Raw genomic sequence first — 19920 nt, 5'->3', positions numbered from 1 at the left:
CAAGGTGGATGGAGAAATGCATCTCCCACAGTGGTTCTTACTTCCACATCGAGGACATGATGCATGTGTGCGTGTGTACGCCACAAGCTCACACCCCACAAACAACTCTCCTTTAGTACTCCTACACTGACTGCTCCTAGCTCAGCTCTCCTTTCAAGGGACCAGGCTTCCCCTCCAGTCCTTGTTTCCTTTGCCTGGTTTCATTTGTTGTCCCCTGTTCATAGTCATAACAGGGTGAGAGGTGAGTGCAGGGATGTGGGAGTGACAGATATAGCCAGCCAGAGTCATTTTCCAGCTCACCTTTCAGGGGTTGCCAATGCTTCTTCCAAATAAGTCTCACAGTCAGGAGTCAAAGGACAAACAGCCCCATGAGACATCCTTCCTGTCTCCCTTCTGATGTCACCACCGTTAGTTGAGCCTCCTAAGCTGAATTCTTAGTCATCCTTGAGTCCTGCCTCCTCTGCCTCTGCTCGCCTTGCCGGTGCGTGCTTCACCTGTCTCCACTGGATTCTCAGTGGCCCCATTGCCTCACGTCGGGCCTGCATCATCTTGCTTTATTGCAAGTCACTTCTGAAGGAATTCTTGGCTATTCACAATCCTGGCAGCCCCCTGCCATGTGAGGCCTTCTTCCTCAGTCTTCTTCCTGCATCTGATCATGTCCCTCTCATGCCAGAGATCTAAGTGCTTTTACTACATAGGGGACAACATTGCAAGTGTGCATAGAACCTTTGGTAGGTTCATAAACCAACGTGGTCCTCCTCATCCTCCTTCTCTTCCTCTTCTTCCTCTTCCTCTTCCTCCTCTTCCTCCTCCTTCTTTCTCTCTCTCTGTCTGTCTCTGTCTCTCTGTGTCTCTGTCTCTGCCCTCTCCCCCCACCCTCTCTCTCCAGACTCTCACTATGTAGCCTAGGCTGTCTTGGAACTTGCTATGTAGACCAGGCCAGCTTCAAACTCATGGAGAGTCTCCTGCCTCTGCTTCTGACTGCTATCTTTTTTTTTTCCTTTTTAAATAAGACATTGAACTGTTTAGATGTTTCTAAAATATTAAAATCTTTTAATATTTTATTTGCAGTTTTTAAAAATGAAAATACAATTACATCATTTCCCCCTCCTAGACCCCCTAGAATGTTTTGTTATCTGCGGTTTATCAAATATTTTAACCAAAAAAAATAGGGGGGCAGGTGTTTAAACCTAAAATGTTAAATATAGGTCCTGGGGATTTGAACTCAGTTCCTTTTGCTTGAAGTCAAGCTTTTTACTGACTGAGCCATCTCCTGGCCTCTGTACAGATTTTTTAAAAATTAGATTTAGGGGGCTGGAGTGCTGGTTCAGCACTTGAGATCGCTGGCTGCTCCGTCAGAGGTCTCGAGTTCAGTTCCCAGCAACTGCATGGTGGCTCACAACCATCTGTAGCAGGATCCCTTGCACTCTTCTGATGTCTGAAGACAGCTACAAGGTATTCATATAAATAAAAATAAATAAGTCTTTTTAAAAAGAAAAAATTAGATTTAAAGTTTTTTATTTTGCATGTATTTTACCTGTACATATGGCCATACACCATATGTGTGCCTCAGTAGGCCAGAAGACCTGGACTTGGAGTTGCAGATGGTGGTGAGCCTTTGCGTGGTGTTGGGAATTGAACCCAAGTCCTCTGCAAGAGCAGCCAGTGGTCTTAATCTGCTAAGCCATCTCTCTAGCGCCTCTGTAATAAATTTTTGAGCCATAATTGATTTATACAATTGATTTAACTCAAATTACACAAACTAAGGATCCTGGTGTCCCTGGTGTTCTGGGCAGCAGGGTGTCCCGGTCCTCAGTGCACACTCTTGTTCGGGAGCATAGGTACTGGGTTGTATCATTATCTTCTGACTGACAGTCTTCTCTGATCACTCCTGGATTTGCTTTCTGGGGCTCGTCTCCTTAATGCCCTCATCACAACAAAAGGCTCATTATTCTCTCCCCGCCCTGCCTCATGGCTTTCTGTGGTTATGCTTCCAATCTGCTTTATAAGGAAAATGAGCCTCAGACTGTTAGCCTGGGGAGGGAAGGCCTGGGAGGTTTTTTTTAACTTTGATTTTTCAATCCACCAAGATTGTGCACATTGCTGTTTAAATACCACTGACGAGGATCAGGCCCTTCCCAGTTCTGTGTCAAGGAAACGAAGGTTCAACAATCAGTGTCTTACCCTGGATCATACAGCTAGCATGGGGACCACGGCAGTGACATTCCTCTGCCCACTGTTCCCATAGCATCCCTGAGATCCCACCCCCTCATCTGTCTTGTTACCAAACACCAAGAGGGTGGCTGTCCTCAAATCTGGAAATGCCTGAATCCCGGTTGATGAGGAATGTCGAATCCAGTAGGCAGGGCGTTCCTACCCAGAACTACCAGAGGTTGAGGGAGAAGAGACAGGTGCACGTGGCCCAGCTCCTCGAGCTGTGCCTTTGTTGTCTCCCAGCAGTTAGAGCTCGATGTCTCCACGTCGTGGGAATTTGCCTCAGTTGATCTTACAATTATTTTTCAGAGACTTCTCGGTTATGTTTTTTTAAGAGGAACAGAACAGGAAGGCTGAACACGGGCTCGAGAGGCTGGGCCAGGAGACCAACAAAGGCAGTATTATGCTGCCCATGGCAAAGCCAATAAATGAATTCAGGAGACACCTAGATGTGTTTCTAGAGGAGGGCACGAGGGGGAGGGGTCTGGTGGAGAGGCAGAAAGGCGGAATTGAGATAAATTAAAATGGGGCCAGCTTGCCGGATAAGAGGACCACCTCCTCCTGTTCCCAACTGTGTGTCAGATTTCTTGTCCTGCGCAGTTGAAAAGTTAAAAACCAGTCTGTACCACATACCTCATGCTCACCCCTTCAGACCCTGCCTCAGGAAAAGAAGATTGTCCCAAGGCCTGTGTTTGGGTGCTACACTCCCACCAGATGTTGCTGGGAATCTTAAACTCTGACCTAAAAAGGAGTCGTGAGCTGACTGGTCGGAGTCCCAGATTTTTGTTCGCATACCTGAAGCCTCGGCATCACTTGGGGATTTGCTAAGCATCAGCTGGATGGGAAACTATGAGAGTGTCCTCCGTGGGAACTTCAGATGCTTGAACACTTGGTCCCTGGTTGGTGGCACTTTTTGGGTAGGTTTAGGAGGTGTGGCCTTGTTGGAGGAAGCCTCCTGCCCTCCTAGGTTTGCTCCCTCTGCTTCCTCTTTGCAGTTCAGGATGTGAGTCCTCAGCTTGTTTGTTACTCCAGCCTATGACTGCCTCCTGCCACCCCACCCCCATCATGGACTCTCTTCCTCTGGAACCATAAGCCCAAATCCTATACCTATCGCTGTTTTGTCACAATAATAGAAAAACAACATAAAACAAATTTTAAAACAAACTCGTCTGTTTCAGAACCACTGTTTCTAGTCTGACCCTTTACCTAACGGAGAGACAGAGAAATAAGTACAACCAGAAACTGACTGGGGAACCCAGGCTGTCTGGGCGTCAGTTCTCAGTGCTCTCCTTGCTTGCTGGGATAGGGTGTGGGCATGCACGAATGGGTTGGGTGCAGTGGTGACAGCTACATTCACTCACTGCTTTCTCTTTACTGTGTACTTTACGAGAACTGTGGCTTTTACTATCTTATAACTGTCTATCTGTGAGACTACACTCTACTCTCACATTACAGATGAGGAAGCCAGAAACCAGGGAGACCAGTATATTCGTTTCCAGTAGCAGTTATAGCTTTTACTATCACACACTTGGTAGCCTGAAACAACAGAAATGTATCCTCCCATAGTCCTAGACTCTGGGACCTAGAGGCCAAAAAAAGAATTAATTTCTCTGGATGCAGGTGTCCTCTGGTGACTCTAGGGAAGAGTCTACTCCTTACCCTGCTAGCCTCTGGTGGCTGCCAGCATACCTAGACTTCTGGCTGCGTCTCCTCTCCTCTCTGATTCAATCTCCCTCAGCCTCTCTTTTAGGATGTATGGGATGCACTTAGGGCCCTTCCAGATTGATTTCCATATCTTAAAAGTCTTGATCATGTCTATACATTTATCTGTTTTCATATGAAGGCCATTTCCAGGAGTAAGGATGCAGGCGTCTTCCAGAAGACTTTTTCATGTAGCGTAACTGTGGGCTCTTCCTGTGCCCTGGTTCCCAAATAACGTCTGGGAGGCTTATTCATTTAATAAATGGCGAGACCATAAGTTAGGTTGGTTTCCCAACTAGCTTGTAACTTATATTAACCCATTTATACTATTCTATGTCTGCCATAGGGCTAGTTCCCTCTCTTCATTTTCATACGTCTGACTTCCTCTGAGTATGGGCAGGGAATCTTCCCGTGCTTGACTATCCCCCAGAGTTCTAGTCTCTCTACTGGAACTCCCACCTTCTATTTCCTGCCTTTTTATAGGCCATCAGCTTTTGATTGACAGGGACGGTTCCACACAGTATAAAAGAGATCATCCCTTCAGTGTAGGTAACTTAACCAAGTATGCACAGAAACCCCAAAACTTACCACACTCAGTCTCCAAGGTCCCCCTCAGCCTCCGAGGTGCTACCCACCCACCTCCACCCCCACCCCCACCCCCACCTTCACACCAGCCCTGCCCTGATCACTGTTCTGTCCTGCTGAATAAGGTCAATGTTGAAAGCCACAGTTCAAGTGTTGGCATCAAGACAACTGCTATCACTTAACTTCTTCCTCTGACTTCTAGAACTCATGTCTCGTGGCACTGAAGCACTAGTCCTGAACATCTCGGTTCATTGCTCCTGGCTCCTCCCATTAGACTGTTAGTTCCTACAAGGAAAAATTCCGTTTTTTCCCTCAAACAAAAGTGGATACATAATTTTTCTTTCATTCAACATTTTAAATGTGTTTTGGGGCTGATGAAATGGCTCAGCCACTAAGCCTGATGACTTGAGGTTTGACCCCAGGAACATACATGGTGGAAGAGAACTGACTCTCACAAGTCACTCCCCCATCACCTCAGAAAGAAGCCCTGTGCTCATAACCCTCATTCCCTTCTCCATTTCCCTAGCCCTCTTGCCGTCTCTATGGGATTGCCTGTTCCTAACCTTTCATCTCAGAATCAGCAAAGTAATGTCATATGCAGCCTTGGGTGTTTGACTCTTTGAGGTCTGCTTGTGTTGTAGCTTGCTTTGCTACAGTATTTCTCTTTATGAATAGTCTGATCACATTGTATTATACACTGGACAATTGGCTCAAGTTTTTGTCTGAACATGTTTCTGTTCTCTTGGGATTCACTGGGTCAGTGATGACTGTCTTCTAGCTTTAATGGGAAACAATGTTGTTATCTCAGGTGGTTCTAATTCCTAGCATTATGTCCATAGTTTGTTTATAGATTATTTTTTTGTTTTTCTTTTTTTTCTTTTTTTTCCTTTTTTTTTTTTTCGGAGCTGGGGACCGAACCCAGGGCCTTGTGCTTGCTAGGCAAGCGCTCTACCACTGAGCTAAATCCCCAACCCCATTTTTTGTTTTTAATTATGTGTCTGTGCGTATGTGCACTTGAGTGCAGTACCAAAAAGAGGACAGAAGAGTGCGCCAGATCACCCCACCCCCACCCCCGGAGCTGGAGTTACAGATGGGTGTCAGCCGCTAAACCTGGGTTCTGAGACTCAAACTTGGGTCCTCTTCGAGAGCGGTACACACACATTTCTGACTTTTGAGCCACACAACCCTCGCTTGTTTGTCTTGAAATAACATTCTTACAATATGCAGTCTAATCACATTCCTCATCCTACCAGCAAATGAACTATTACTACCATTTCAGGCTAATGAAAGGGTGGTTTGGGGGTGGTGTAAAGGACGAAGTCTTAGGCAGACTGGTCACTGTCTGGGTGCAGCTCGATGAAGCCAAGTCTCTGAGAAGCGAGTTAGAGACTCTTCACATACGTTTCCAGACTCAACATTCTGCAGCGAGAGGACTAAAAAGCTGGCCTTGTATTAAGCTCCAGAGCTGCTTGTATTCTTGCTTTTTTCTAATAGAAGCAGTTCATCGGGCACAAAATTTTATCTGTCTGTTTATCTGTATCTGTCTGTCTGTCTAGCTAGCTATCTGTCTATCTGTCTATTTTATCATGACCTGCTAGCTTCCAGCTACTATGTTAAACACTAGAGATACAAGGATGACTAAGACTTCTTAGTCTAGCAGAGGGCAAACATAAACAAAATTATAATATTGAGAAATGCCAGTGTTTAAATGACTGAATCCCAGAGGAGAAGAGCTCAGGGCAGATGACATTTGAGATGGCTTTCTGGGTAAGTGTTACAGAGTGACGTGCAAGGGCAGGGACTTCCTTTGCGGGCCTTGTTCCTTTTCCCGTGCTGGTGACAGCAGGTTCCCTGTAAGGTTCCACTTTGATCCTCTGTCCCTCTGCATGCCCGATCACTACAGATGTATTAGAGTCAGCAAAAGGCTAAATTTCGTCCTGGAAACTGGCCACACACAAACCCTCTTCCTTGTTTTGGGTTCTTTTGTTTGTCTCTTTCTGTAGCCCTGGTTGACCTAGAACTCTCTATGTAGACCAGGTTGGCCTCAGACTTAGAGCATTTTTAAGGCACTAGCCACCAGGCTTAATGACCTGAACTCTATCCCAGGCCCCACATGGTGGAAGGAGAGAACCCACTCCTGTAAGCTCACATCTGACCTCCACACATGCATGCACACCCTCAAAAAATAAATGCCTTGGAGTTGGGGATTTAGCTCAGTGGTAGAGCGTTTGCCTAGGAAGCGCAAGGCCCTGGGTTCGGTCCCCAGCTCCGAAAAAAAGAACCAAAAAAAAAAAATAAATAAATAAATAAATGCCTTTTTTTTTTTTTATTCTTTAAGAAAGGGATATATGTGGAAGGCTTTGTTTTCGGCGGCGCCTTCCCAGCCCCCAGCCTTCAGGAGAGGTCATTGTGCAGCTCTTTCCACGTTCACTGTTCGCTTCACTTTTACTGGAGGGCAAAACTAGGGCAGAGAAATAATTTTTATTCACTTCTGAAAGGTTACAGTAATAAAGAAACTCTTGTTAACATCAGAGAACGTTGCAGCCAAGAGTTTTCACAGTCTGGCATTGTTTATTTTACATGTAATTTGGAACCTTCTGCACTCTTAAAATATTGGCACAAAAATGTTTTAACTCTTGCAGTACCTCACTGGAGGCTACAGCTGTGTGGTGTCTGAGGGGCAGCCGGGCCCTGGAGAACCATTCACCCTCTTCCTGCTGGCGAGAGAAATGGCGTGTGTGTGTGTGTGTGTGTGTGTGTGTGTGTGTGTGTGTGTGTGTGTGTTTGTGTGTGTGTTTGTGTGTGTGTGTGTAAAAATACACATTTGCATTTACTCGAGGGTACAGTACCTGGAAGGAAGCCCTGCTTACAGGACCTTACCGGCTTCCTTCACTAACATGAGAACGCTGTGACAGTCGCTGTGACAGTCGCTGGGACAGCCCAGCCTCCCTTGCGCTGTGACCCCAGTCAGCACCGAGCTTCCCTTATTTAGACGCTTTGGCAGGACTGGTCACTGGCCCCTGCTCTCACCCACGCTCTTTCTCGCCTCTTTGGCTTTTGTTTTAGTTAGAGGTATACTATGTAGGAGCCAGATGGTTTGCCGATGGCTTGCAGACCTTGTCACCTCATTTATCCCTACAGCTGAGTGCAGGGAGCCTTGAAGGCACCATGATTTGCATCCGATGCGAGAGCTAAGGCAGAAGAGCAGAGCATCTGCCTGTGCCCACTCTAGAGACACTGGCCAGTTCTGAGCAGTTCAAAACCTCTGTCCTTGTAGACATCGTATATATTTTTAGGTTACGTTGAACCTCTTTTGGAAGTAGGTACAATCTAGGTACTAATACTATAAAGTAAGTAAATGAATCGTGTGTGTGGACGGCAACATGAATAATCCATCCTAAGATCACATAACCAGCTGCTGGTGTACATAGGGGCTGGTTCCACCAAAGTTCCTATTCTGTTTGGTTGAGATCAGTATTTTAAAACAGTTACAGAAGGACATTTGTGGTTGAATTGAAGAAGAAGGTGCCAATCTGGAGGCTAGGCACCTAGGCTTCCTTAGCTCAAGGTTCAACTTTGCTCTTACAATATGGGAGCCTTTCTCCTTCCTCCAACTGTCTCCCTGGCTTTTATTAGGGTTCAGGCAGTCCCCATGACTGACCTTGGTTTTCAGTAGTCTCTCTGGCCTGGGGACTGTGGCCTGCCACTCTCTTCCCTCTAAGCCCAGCATTTTCTTTCTTGGTTTCTACAGTTTGCAAAATAGAGTATACAGCTGTGAGGCAAGTTCTGGGTGCTGTTACTATGCAGTGCCCTTCTTAGGGGTCCCCGACAGAGGGCCCTTCCCCAGCAGGAGTGTGTGTGTGGGAGACCAGCTTCCAGCTCCCAAGGCAGTCACCTTGAAGCTCCTTGACTTGCAGCCAGAAGGACCTAACTATGTCACTGCCCCATCTGGCTTTAGGACCCTTGGCAAATCTCTTTACTTCTTCTTGCCTTCACCCCTTCTTCTGTTAGTCGCACGGTGTTGGGTGACTGAACAGTACCACTTAGTACAGGTTCAGTGCTTCAGGATTTGAGGCACTGGTGAATGGGAACTCTTGAGGCTGTGTAAGGCCTTTCTTTTCAAAAGCATTTCACCTAAACATAAACTTAGGTGCACTGCTGAGTCCAATGCTCTGGAGAATAGAGATCCTGTTTTTCATCCTTGTGAGGGATGGAGGTGGTGTTTTTGGTGTTTGTGGCCCTCTACCAGGAGGCCTGAATCAGGCACAGCCGGCACTCAGCTCAGTCCCTTAGCATTGGTTGGGCCAACCATGGTGGGTACATGTGCTTTAGTTTCTACGTTTGTACTTAGGGAAAGCATAGGCCCTTATTTTGAGGCCTTTAAGGACAATTTAATATGAAATGTGTGGTGTTTGGAGCCCTTTGAAAGGGAGGGTCCTAGGGAAATTAATGGTGTTTTTGCTGTTCTTGGGAAAGCCCTTTGTGGTTCTCGGTGAATAAATTATTTGGAGTGAGTTTTCTAACACCTCCTACTCGGCTGGTCACTGTGGCTTTCTTTTTTTTTTAATAACTGTCTGCTGTAATGCCTTTTTTGCTCATGACTTATAAAGATATATAGTTTTGGTGTTGGACTTTTGACCCCTGCCTGCTCCAAGGAGAGACACTTCTATCAGAAAAATAAAAAGGGGTAAACTATCAGTTGCTCATTTTCTGGGCCGTGTACTTGTGAGTGGCTGGGGCAGGGGATAAAAGATGATTCCCCCTGAGTGTTGGGTGGCTTTCCATGTGTGCCCACTCCTCTCCTGTTCAAGGCTCTCCTGTACCCTCTGCTAAGTAAGGTCCTTTGGATTTCAGGCGAGCCATTGTCTTTGGCATAGCTTTCTGCTTTCTCTTTTAGGGACAGGAGTTTTCTGTTGTCTTCCTCGCTTTAGGTCCCAAAGCGAGTGGTTTGCCAAAAGGAGCCTCTCTCTAGAGAAAGGAGGGCTGGCCTGGCTGTCTCACCCAGCTGGGTACATGTAGGGGCCTGTGGTGCGTGTGAGGCTTTGGCGTCTCACACTTCTTCCCTCTCGGTTCCAGATGCCTGTCCCACTGTGAAGCATTCATTGGTCTGGGAGGATGGGTCAGTCAGTAAAGGGCTTGTCACACAAATTTCTAGCCCCAGCATCCACATAAAAAGCCAGAAACATCATTAAGTCTCTGCAATCCTGATGGCAGGAAGGAAGAGGCAGAGGCTCTCTGAGGTCTGCTGGCTGCTGGTGTAGCCAGTCAGTAAGCAAGAGACCCCACCCCCAACACAAGACGAGACGAGACAAGATGAGACCAAACAAGAAAGCAGACCTGAAAATAAGGTGGAGAGCACTTGGGAGACGCCTGTCACTGCCCTCTGGAAGAGCCAAGGCTCCCTGCTTGCTGCCGCCCCGCCAGGCTGCGTCCATTATTCATGTGACCTGACTGAGGATTCTCCCTTGCAGCTGGGCAAGCCTCTAACTCCATCACTTGGGAGAGGGAGGATAGAGGGACAGGAATTCCAAGTCATTCTCCACTGTATATTGAAGTTCAGAACAGTCTGTTTATGAGACCCTGTCTCAACCCCCCCACACCAAGTTGTTTCGTTCATTTATTGAAGGAGCACCCTTGTTCATTCCTTACCATGTGCTAACCCCAAAATCCTGTTAGTTAAAAGTATTTCAGGGAAAAGTGACCTTACAGGGCTTACAAGCTGTGTAATGCCAGGAAGATAAATGGATCTCTTCCTGGGTCCAGTTCCAAACTAAATAGAAAAACCAGAAAGATAGGAGCTCACCTGCTGTTCTGTTTTGCTTTTGCGGGAAGCTCCCTAGAGAAGCTGCCCTAGGGAAGGCAGAATGTGAATGAAGGGAGGGTGGGGCCGAGGAGGGAGGGCAAGCCCTCCTCCCCAGGTGAGCAGGTAGGCTGAGTTTGAAACTTCCTTTCCAAGGCATGTCACAGAGTGGTTGGCAGTGCTGTGACTGAGTCAGACTGTGCTCCGATGCCGCCTCTAGCCATGTGGCCTAGGTCAAGGTGCACAATCCGTGTGCTTCAGTTTTCCACCCATAAGATGGGGAGAGCAATGGTAGCCAGCCTCTTGGCATAATGGTAGTATTGTCAGAGTCCAGTGAGGTACCCGTCACAGATGAGGCCCTTTAGGCAGTGCTGGGACGTGCAATTTCTTCATTGTCTTGAATACGGAACAGCAAAAGGTTTCCCTACCAGACACAGCATTCTGGTCAGGCAAGGTATTCTTTTTCCTTTGGATAAAATACTGTTTAAAGAACACTTTTCCTTTTTTTTTTTTTTTTTTTTTTTTTTTTTTTGATAAAAAAGTGTGCTGGAGAGATGGCTCAGAGGTTAAGAGCACTGGCTGCTCTTGCAGAAGACCTGGGTTCGATTCCCAGCAACCACACAGTGGCTCACAGTTACAGTAACTCCTGTTCCAGAGAATTTGATAGCCTCTTCTGACCTCCACGGGAACCAGGCACACACTTGGTGAACAGACATACATGCAGGCAAAGCAATCATACAGTAAAGTAAGAAAGAGAGAGAACACAAAGACTCTTTAAGGAGCCACTCAGTTCCCAGGACCAGGGCAGCTCCATTTTAAGGACATCCAAAGCATGATCCTCAGTCACTCTTCACGGGAGTGATCTTCCACGAACACGTAGTTCAGTTCAGCCTTCCCAGGACACTTCTATGGGGTTCTATACGCTATCATCTGGGTGGCAAGTCTCTCGGAGCCTTAAAAGAACACTGTACCGAAATTGAAGCAGCTGAAGGCAGGACCATCACCTGAGCCCAGGAAGGAGTTCTTGAACAGAACAGTGAGACCTGGTCACTCACAGACAAGCTGGGCCATGATAGTTGGACAGGTCACCTGTACTGACTAAGCTTTTGTTTCCTCACGTCTGCTTTGCGGAATGACCTCTTCCTCAGATTACCACTGGGTTGGTCACTTGGAAAAATTTAACTCCAAACAGTGAGCAGTAAGGACACCACAGTGGTGAGAGAGAAACATCCTGTGGCAGATGGAAATGTCTGTCCTACTGTTTAGTCTGGGCCCAGGTGGAGTCACCAGTTAAATTGTGTCACTCTTCCTTGGGGAAAGCCCCACTTGTCTACCTGAAGAGGAAGGCAGCACTACTGGTCAGCACAGCTAGGGCTGATGACCTCAGCTTGGCCTCTTGCCCTCCGTGTTGTTTTGGCCCCAGCACCCATTACCTTGACTTTCTTAGCTAAGAGTGACCTGAGTCATTATCTGCTTTTATCTGTAGGATCCGGCTTACGTATTTGATGTGGCTAATCAAGATAGGGAACAAACATCTTGTGGTTTTCTACTGTGCTCTTCTGCCCATGTTTAATAAAAAAAAAAAAAATTCATTAAGAAAGCTAAGTTGTGCCTATAGCTTTCTGAACTCATAAATGCAGTCATGAGGCCCAGTCCCGAGTCAATTAGGAGTCTATGAATGTCTCTAGAAACCTAGGTGTGTCCACATCTTCTCACTGATAGTCGTCAAGTCTGAAGGCCACAGGCAGGGTAGAGAGGACTAGATGACTGGCACCTATGGCCCTGTGGTGAGCACATTACCAAAAAGGAGGTTCAGGCCCCTAAAACAGTACCCACATGCTGTGCCCCTACTCCCCTGGAGACGCCTGCTGGGCTCAAGCTAAATACACATTTTGCTCACATTACATCTTATCCAAGTAAGATTTTCCATTACCACAGCATAAAAGACATTAAGGGCACAGTGATTGCTAAAACCCTGCAGGACTAGTTGTCTACACGTAGTGCTGCCGGGTTGGAAAGTCATTGGTGTGGTTTTGTCTGGTGGCTGCCTTTTGTCTTTCTTCTCCCTTTGCTTTCCCTCAGTGGGGTTTGATTATGTGCAGATTATGGTCTCACCCTGTCCCTATCATAGCTTGATACTGTTGGTCCTGCACGATACAGCATAGGCCCTCCCACTTTGAGGCAGGGTCTCATGTAGCCCAAGCTGGCCTTGAACTCAGAGACTAACTCTGAATTTCAGATATTCCTTTCTCTGCCTCCCAAGTGCTCAGATTATGGGCATGGGCCGCTTTACCCCACTATACTTTTTTCTCCTCAGTTCTCCTTTTTTTCCTGTTTCAGCTTCCATAGACTGAGTCCCCTATTCACTCTCGCCTGGACTGTTCCACAGCCCCTCAGTGATTTCAGGGTCATTTACAGGCAAGATCAACTGCTTTTCTGCTTCTGTGCACCTTGAGGTTTGGTGTACACACACACACACACACACACACACACACACACACACACACACCACATGAATCATGGCACGCAAGAAAGTCAAAGATGACTTATGAAAGTCAGTTCTCTCTTTCCATTGTGAGGGTTCCTGGACTTGGTGCAAGTGCTTTTACCCTCTGAGCCATCTTACCAGCCCCCTACTGTAAATTGTTGCTGTTGTTGTTACAGCTTTGAAAAGCATGCTGGGTGTGGTAGCACAGGCCTTTAAAACGCCAAGATGCAGAAGCAAGAGGACCACTGAGCTCGAGGCTAGCCTGGTCTATTTTGCTCTGAAAACACTATGCTTGTTTTCCTCTCTGTGGGTTGGGGAAGCCACCTTTTCTGTCTGAACAAACCTGTGTACATTCTGAAGTATGGTATGAATGGTGTCTCTTCTCTGAAGCCCTTAAGCCCCCATGCCATTGCCATAATTGACGTGGGTTTGAAGTGTGTCCAGTCTGTGCTTGCACGCTGTCTGTGGGTCTACTCGCTGGGTCGCACTGTAATTCAATATTAATCTCCACGGTGGCTGCACCAGGTTACATTCTTCTAGGACAGGCCCAGCTTACTTTCTCTTCTTCGTATTTTGGATTCTGGACATCCTGACAGGATGAGTGGAATTATCTTTTGCTTGTACTTCAGGTCATTGTCTTGCCCAAGTAATCAGGACCTTGATTACTGGGGGAGTAGTGATCCCCAGTAAAGTTTTCAGTTTCCAGATGTTGTATTTCCCAGCAGAACACCAAAAGCCTGACCAAGACACGTATGCACTGGTGACTGCAGGCAGGGCACAGGCCCTTCTTAGCCCGGAAGAATGAGCGAGCACTGCCGGGGAAGATTTGCGTTATTTCTCCTGTTGAAGAGCAGAGCTGAAAGGTGCCTTATAGCACCATGGGGAGTAGCAGGCTAGTCTCCTGTGTGAGTGGCTGACTGTTGTGAGGGTTCTCCCCATTCAGAAACTCTGCTCGGGACCTCAGGTTTCTGTAGAGATCTCTTGTTTCTCCAGCAAGTGCTAGTGACAGGGGAGATGACTTTGAGACTTGTAGTGAAGACGCTGTTTGAGAGAGGCGTGGGATTTCATAGCTTGTGTGAAGACAGACCCTGGGTCTCCTTGTCTAGAATGGAGTTGTGTTTGCAGACCATGGGAATAATTGCAATGATCTTCTTGTGAGGACAGTGGGGCACCTCCTCTATAAGGACAGTGGAGACACCTCTATAAGGACAGTGGGGGACACCTCCTCTATAAGGATAGTGGGGGGCACCTCTATAAGGACAGTGGGGGGACACCTTTGTAAGAACAGTGAGGGGCACCTCTATAAGGACAATGGGGGACACCTCCTCTATAAGGACAGTGAGGGACACCTCCTCTATAAGGACAGTGAAGGGGGTTGGGGATTTAGCTCAGTGGTAGAGCGCTTGCCTACCAAGCGCAAGGCCCTGGGTTCGAACCCCAGCTCTAGAAAAAAAGAAAAAGGAAAAAAGAAAAAAAGGACACTGAGGGACACCTCCTCTATAAGGACAGTGGGGGGCACCTCTATAAGGACAGTGGGGGACACCTGCTCTGTAAGGACAGTGGGGGACACCTGCTCTGTAAGGACAGTGGGGGACACCTCCTCTATAAGGACAGTGAGGGACACCTCTATAAGGATAGTGGGGGGACACCTCTATAAGGACAGTGAGGGGCACCTCCTCTATAAGGACAGTGAGGGACACCTCCTCTATAAGGACAGTGAGGGGGATTGGGGATTTAGCTCAGTGGTAGAGCGCTTGCCTACCAAGCGCAAGGCCCTGGGTTCGAACCCCAGCTCTAGAAAAAAAGAAAAAAAAAGAAAAAGAAAAAAAAGGACAGTGAGGGACACCTCCTCTATAAGGACAGTGGGGGCACTTCTATAAGGACAGTGGGGGACACCTGCTCTGTAAGGTGAGGACATCTGGTTTTAATGTGGTGATGATGAATGATGGACCATGGACTGATAATAAGCAGTCTGTATCTAAGCAAATACCCTGGGAGGTAACTAAGGCTCACAAGGTGGGAAGGGAGCTTTAACTACAGGCCACAGGAAGGAAAGGCTCCGTATAACCTCAGGGTCCCTGAACTGCAGAGTTTTATCACTGTGGTTAGAAACAAGGATTTGACAGCGGTGACGATGCAGATGCACATCTTTAATCCCAGAGGCAGGGGGATCTCTGTGAATTTGGGGCCTGCCAGATCTGCAGAGCGAATTCCTGGACAGCCGGAGATACACAGAGAAACCCTGCCTATAAAAACACACAAAGCCTAGAGAGAGACGAATGAACCAGCGAGGACTATGTGCCCATCTCCGAGGAGAGGCCAGGGTTTTAGGATCCGCAGTGTTTCAGTTTACTTTGAAAGCAAGTTGATCCTTGACCTCGGGAAATGCAAAGAGAGGAGGAGAAAAAGTCATTGTTAGGACTGGAAGAAATGAATCGTTGGGTCCTTTGAGTTTGATGAGGGAAGCATCCCAGCCAATCCGCAAGGTAACTCTGAATGATTCTTCTGGTCACGTATTAGTGAGTGACCTTGCCAGTTGTCAGCTTCAACTTTTGTAACTCTATCGGTTCTACAGTGACGTCTCTCTGCTTTTTTCTATAAAATTCACTGTTAAGTATAGTAAGCTAAATAATAATAATAATAACAACAACAACAACAACAACAACAACTTTACTATTATTTCATGTTTGTGGGTATTTTGCCCGCATGTGTATGAGTGCTTGTGGAGGCCGAAGGGGAGTGTCGGATCCCCTGGGATTGGACTTACACAGTTGGGAGCTGGGAATCCAGTTCAGGTCCTCCGAAAGAGCAGCCAGTGCTCTTAGCCACTGCGCCACCTCTCGGGCCTCTATTAGTACATTCTTAACTTTTATATGAAGTCCTTTTTACAAATATATCTGATTATGGTTATCTTGTCACATTTCTGGGTTTTGGGAGTACGTTAGTTACTTTTGTGATGGCACCCAACAAAAGCAACGTAGTAAAGAAAGTGGGCAAGGCCTGGCGGCCGGAACCAGATGGCTGACGAGTGTGCGTCTGCCGTCAGGAAGGAGGGGTGACGGGCCACAGTGCTCAGCTTGCTTTGTCCACTTCATTCAGTGCTGGACTGCAGCCCATGGTAACACCCATGCACACACCATACAAGCATGCAGGCATGCACCATACATACATGCATGCCCAGGAAGGGTCTTCTCTCTTTAGTTTAACTCACCTAGAAACTCCTAGGTGACTACACGTCCAGGCAAGTGACAGTGACAGTTGGTCACCTTTTGGTAAGGGGTTTGGGTTTATTTGGGGTTTTGTTTTTGTGGTGCTGGGTATTGAACCCAGGGCCCCAGTAAGCTACAGCCCTAGCCTGTGTTTTATTTGCAGACAGTAAAGATGCTTAGGCTGGCCCTGAACTCACTTGAATTTGTGAGCCTCCTGCCTCAGCTTCCTACATCACAAGCCCATACCACTAGCCTCCTCACATGTCCGGCTTCCTATTTTATGATTGGAGATTTGCTCTAGACTCTGCTCTCTGCTTAGCCAAACCTTCCTTCTATCTGTTACTTGTTTATGTTTGCAAATGACTCTGCTTTGACCTTGTCAAATCTTATCTTGTCCTTGTGACAGTTTTTCTGCTGATTTTTAGTTGTTTCCATTTTATCCCTATTTCCAAAGTACAGAAGTGAACAACTTTTTCATTTATCTGTGTGATTCTTCATATGTCAGTGGGCTGGTTCAGCTGCATGTGCCACGAGTGGACAAGCTCTAACTCCAAGGCATAAAGAAGGCCTAAACATGAACACAGTATCACATCATGTATCCATGTAATATGTAAATTTTTCTTCCCATCACAATCACCATCAATACAGATTTTAAATAGAGGCCTCGCAGCCACTTTTGAATTCTGCACTGCAGCGTCTCTGTTAAAGCCACGACTTTTCCAAGTCAGGTGTTAATACCCCTGTTCAGATTACGTCTGAAACTTGTCGAACAAGATAACAATCCAAAGCTTCCAAAGTGTGTGTGTGTGTGTGTGTGTGTGTGTGTGTGTGTGTGTTTGTGTGTGTGTTTGTGTGTGTGTGTTTGTGTGTTTGTGTGTGTGTGTTTGTGTGTTTTTTGTGTGTGTGTGTGTGTGTGTGTCCTGACCTTGAGCATATTAAGCAGACATTCGGTTGCCTCACGATCTCATCAGCTGCTTTTCAGCATTATATCTGAATGCCTGTCAACTGGCTAAGTGATGGCGATTTCCAAGGACAGCCATCTTTTAGATTTGTTAGTTTGGTTTCAAGACGTAGCCCAGGCTAGCCCCAAACTCCTTTTGTAGACTAAAGCTGACCTTGAGCTTCTGATATGTCTGCCTCCCAAGTGCTGGGATTACAAGACATGTGCCACCAGGCCTGGCACCTCTTCTTGCTTGATTTGCTTTTCAACGAACCTAAGGAATGGCCTGTTACGCTATGTGACCATTCAAAATTAAGGTGGCTGGTTCTGCAGCTCTTACTGCCAACCATGTCCTTGCCCTTTGGTGCATCATCAGGCCAGTCAGCCTTTAAATCGAGATCTCAACCAGCAAACTGGAATTTAAAAGAATGTTGCTAAAATGATACCCTCTCAGAGTTCCTCAGGAAGATCAACTGAGCTAGCATAACGCTTAGCACACTTAGCTATCGATGACAGCTACTTCTGTGACCGGTTCCGAGCCTCACATCGGTGTTGGCCCCTGTAGGCTTAGGGAGAAAGTGTTTTGAAGGCTAGATCGTTGACGATGGGAAGGAACCAGCATCCCTTCTATTAGTAAAGACAAGAAGGACTCCTGTTAATGTGGCTTGTGCCAGGGAAATGGCAGAGTTGATTCTGACCAAGGCCTAAATGAACATGGGGGTCACAAGGGAATGAGATTTAAGAAAAATGACCTAGAAAAGTCGTGAAGCCGTTCCAGGACTCACAGAGGTTAAAGCACGATCTCCTTCAGGCTACACCACAGTCTAGTCCTCTGTTGAGTAGTCTCTAAATGTCCTTAAAGGCTACAGCACTGAGGGGACAGGCCGGAGATTGGCCTCAGATGAACTAGCATCTCTTTCAACCCCATGTCCCTCCTTGAGAATGCGCCCCTTAATTAAATGTGCGCCTTGCGAGATCCCCTCTCGTGTGCTCCCTGATGGCCGTCTCATTCATTAATCTGCTGATTAGTAACCCTGAACACTTGTACCCCCTGTTTTTTGCATTCCCCTTTAATATACTGTGCCATTCCCCCGGGACATAAACTCCAGGACCCGTCCCTGGCCCGTTCGTGTTTGTTTTCTTTGCCCCTTGTGCCTGCCTCTGCTATAACATTTGTAGTATGTGTTAAGTAATCCTTAAGGTAACATTTTTATTATGTCATAAAAAGTGCATGGCAAATATATTATAACTCATGGACTTTGTTTAAAAATGAACGGATAATTTATTGAGTGTGTTACATGAGCCTTGCTCCCTCCCCCATCTCAGCAGAGACCTGCTGCTCATTTAGCCTCCTATTGAGCGCTCCCGCCCTGTGACATGCTGCGAAAGCAGAGCCATGGTTGGCTAGAAGTGACATCATAGTTTATGTACTCAATAAAAATTTAATTAAGTCATTACAGGAATTGCAGTCATCATTTAACCCTCTGATTTCTTCTGTTTAGTTTATTATTAAACATTCAGTAATAGCAGCCATCGAATCCCGATGGCTTATAAAATATCTGCATGAATTTTAATAGCTTAAATAAATGGGAAAATATGAGTAACATATGAAGGGCTCCTTCCCATGTGGTGGCTCAGTATGTATGGGTTTTTATAAAAAGCAAAGCATTATGGACAGCAGAAGACGTGAACAAGCAAACAGCCCCATCCCATCTTCTGCTGGGGGAGCTGCACGTTCACAGGCAACATGCCCCATACAGGTGACCTGGCACGGGGATGCGGGATCCTGCACAAAGTGAGGGAGCGGAGTCAGGTAGGGGGTTCAGCTGAGGGAAGCTCCGGCCACGAAGGCCCAGTGGGGTGAGTCCAGTAGCTCAGGAACAAGCTCCTTCATGTGCCGCGGGAGGCCCTGTGTTGCAGTGATGGAACTTCAGAAATGGACGTTTTCATGTCTAATCCAGCCTGAGCGACGGGACCCGAGAGCCGCTCTTAGCTGTGGCAGCTGGCCGTCTCTCGGCAGAGGTGGTGGGGAGTGCACAGGAAAAACACAAACCAAGCTTTATGGAATATTTGGGGGATCTTTGCAGAACAGCATTGTTTGCTCTGCTCTGATGGCAACCGGATATATTACCCCGGATCTGCCTCTTTCCATCTTTGAGCTTCCCCACACTGACTCCTTTCCTCCCTCGGGGTCACCAGGCCAAGTGACCCCCGAAGGCCCTTCAGCGTCAAAGCTAGCATCATGCAGTCTGCACACTGACTGCCGACTGAGTAGGTTTGGTGAATATGTTCCTAGAAGTGGTGCCTTGCCCTAACTAACACTGTACACCCCTGACATGCTTTTCTGGCTCTGGTCGTCTCCCATAGTTAGGAGAACAACCAGCACATAAGTAAGAAGAATACAAGTGGGTATTCAGAGGGCTGGGCGACATCACATCCTCCAGTCAGAGCAGTGAGCTCCGACTCTGGTCTGTCCTGACTCTCTCACCGAAGCACGTCAGATTAAGCAGTAGAAAGAGATGTAGTCATATTTATTTGTGGGATTACAGAAGCATGCAAGGTGTCCCTTCAGCTAAAACACAAAACAAAATAATTTGTGGTATAGGACAGGGCATGCTGTGAGTGGCCCTCACTTTTGTTCGTGGTGCTGAATCCAAGGCTTTACATAATGCTGGGCAAGTACCCGGACCCAAGCTCCAGCCCCAGCCCTGGATGGCGACCTTGTAAGGACTCATTATCAGCATGTCCGTCCTAGCCCCTGTGCTGGGCCAGGTGTTCGGGTGCCAAAATGATTCAGTCCTGCTTCCTGTGACCCAAGCTTGAGTGGCTCACAGTCTGGTGGGAGAGACAGGTCTATAAGCAACCCCAACCATAGTGTGTACCTAGGGGGAGAAACGCACACAGAACTCTGAGAGCACAAAGCAGCAGTGGTTTGTCTGGCCTGGCTTGAAGGCAGGTAGGAAAGGTCATGGCTTACACTCCC

General features: G+C 47.1%; 1 protein-coding gene and 1 long non-coding RNA gene across 5 annotated transcripts in view; one reads left to right on the top strand and one right to left on the bottom strand.

Annotated features, from left to right (window-relative positions):
• The window catches only part of Uqcc1 (ubiquinol-cytochrome c reductase complex assembly factor 1), a 92495-nt gene that overhangs the window by 57217 nt on the left and 15358 nt on the right, over nucleotides 1–19920 (top strand). The gene's annotated exons all lie outside the window — the stretch shown is intronic.
• LOC134486190 (uncharacterized) lies at nucleotides 13847–15919 on the bottom strand. The gene is made up of 2 exons (XR_010065003.1): nucleotides 14438–15919; nucleotides 13847–14385 (listed from the first exon to the last, which is right to left on the bottom strand). It is a non-coding gene; the product is annotated as an uncharacterized LOC134486190 (long non-coding RNA).

This window comes from Rattus norvegicus, chromosome 3, assembly GCF_036323735.1.
Source record: "Rattus norvegicus strain BN/NHsdMcwi chromosome 3, GRCr8, whole genome shotgun sequence".
Taxonomy (NCBI): domain Eukaryota; kingdom Metazoa; phylum Chordata; class Mammalia; order Rodentia; family Muridae; genus Rattus; species Rattus norvegicus.
The sequence above is the reverse complement of the archived record's forward strand: the minus strand, read 5'-3'. Positions and strand labels throughout refer to the sequence as shown.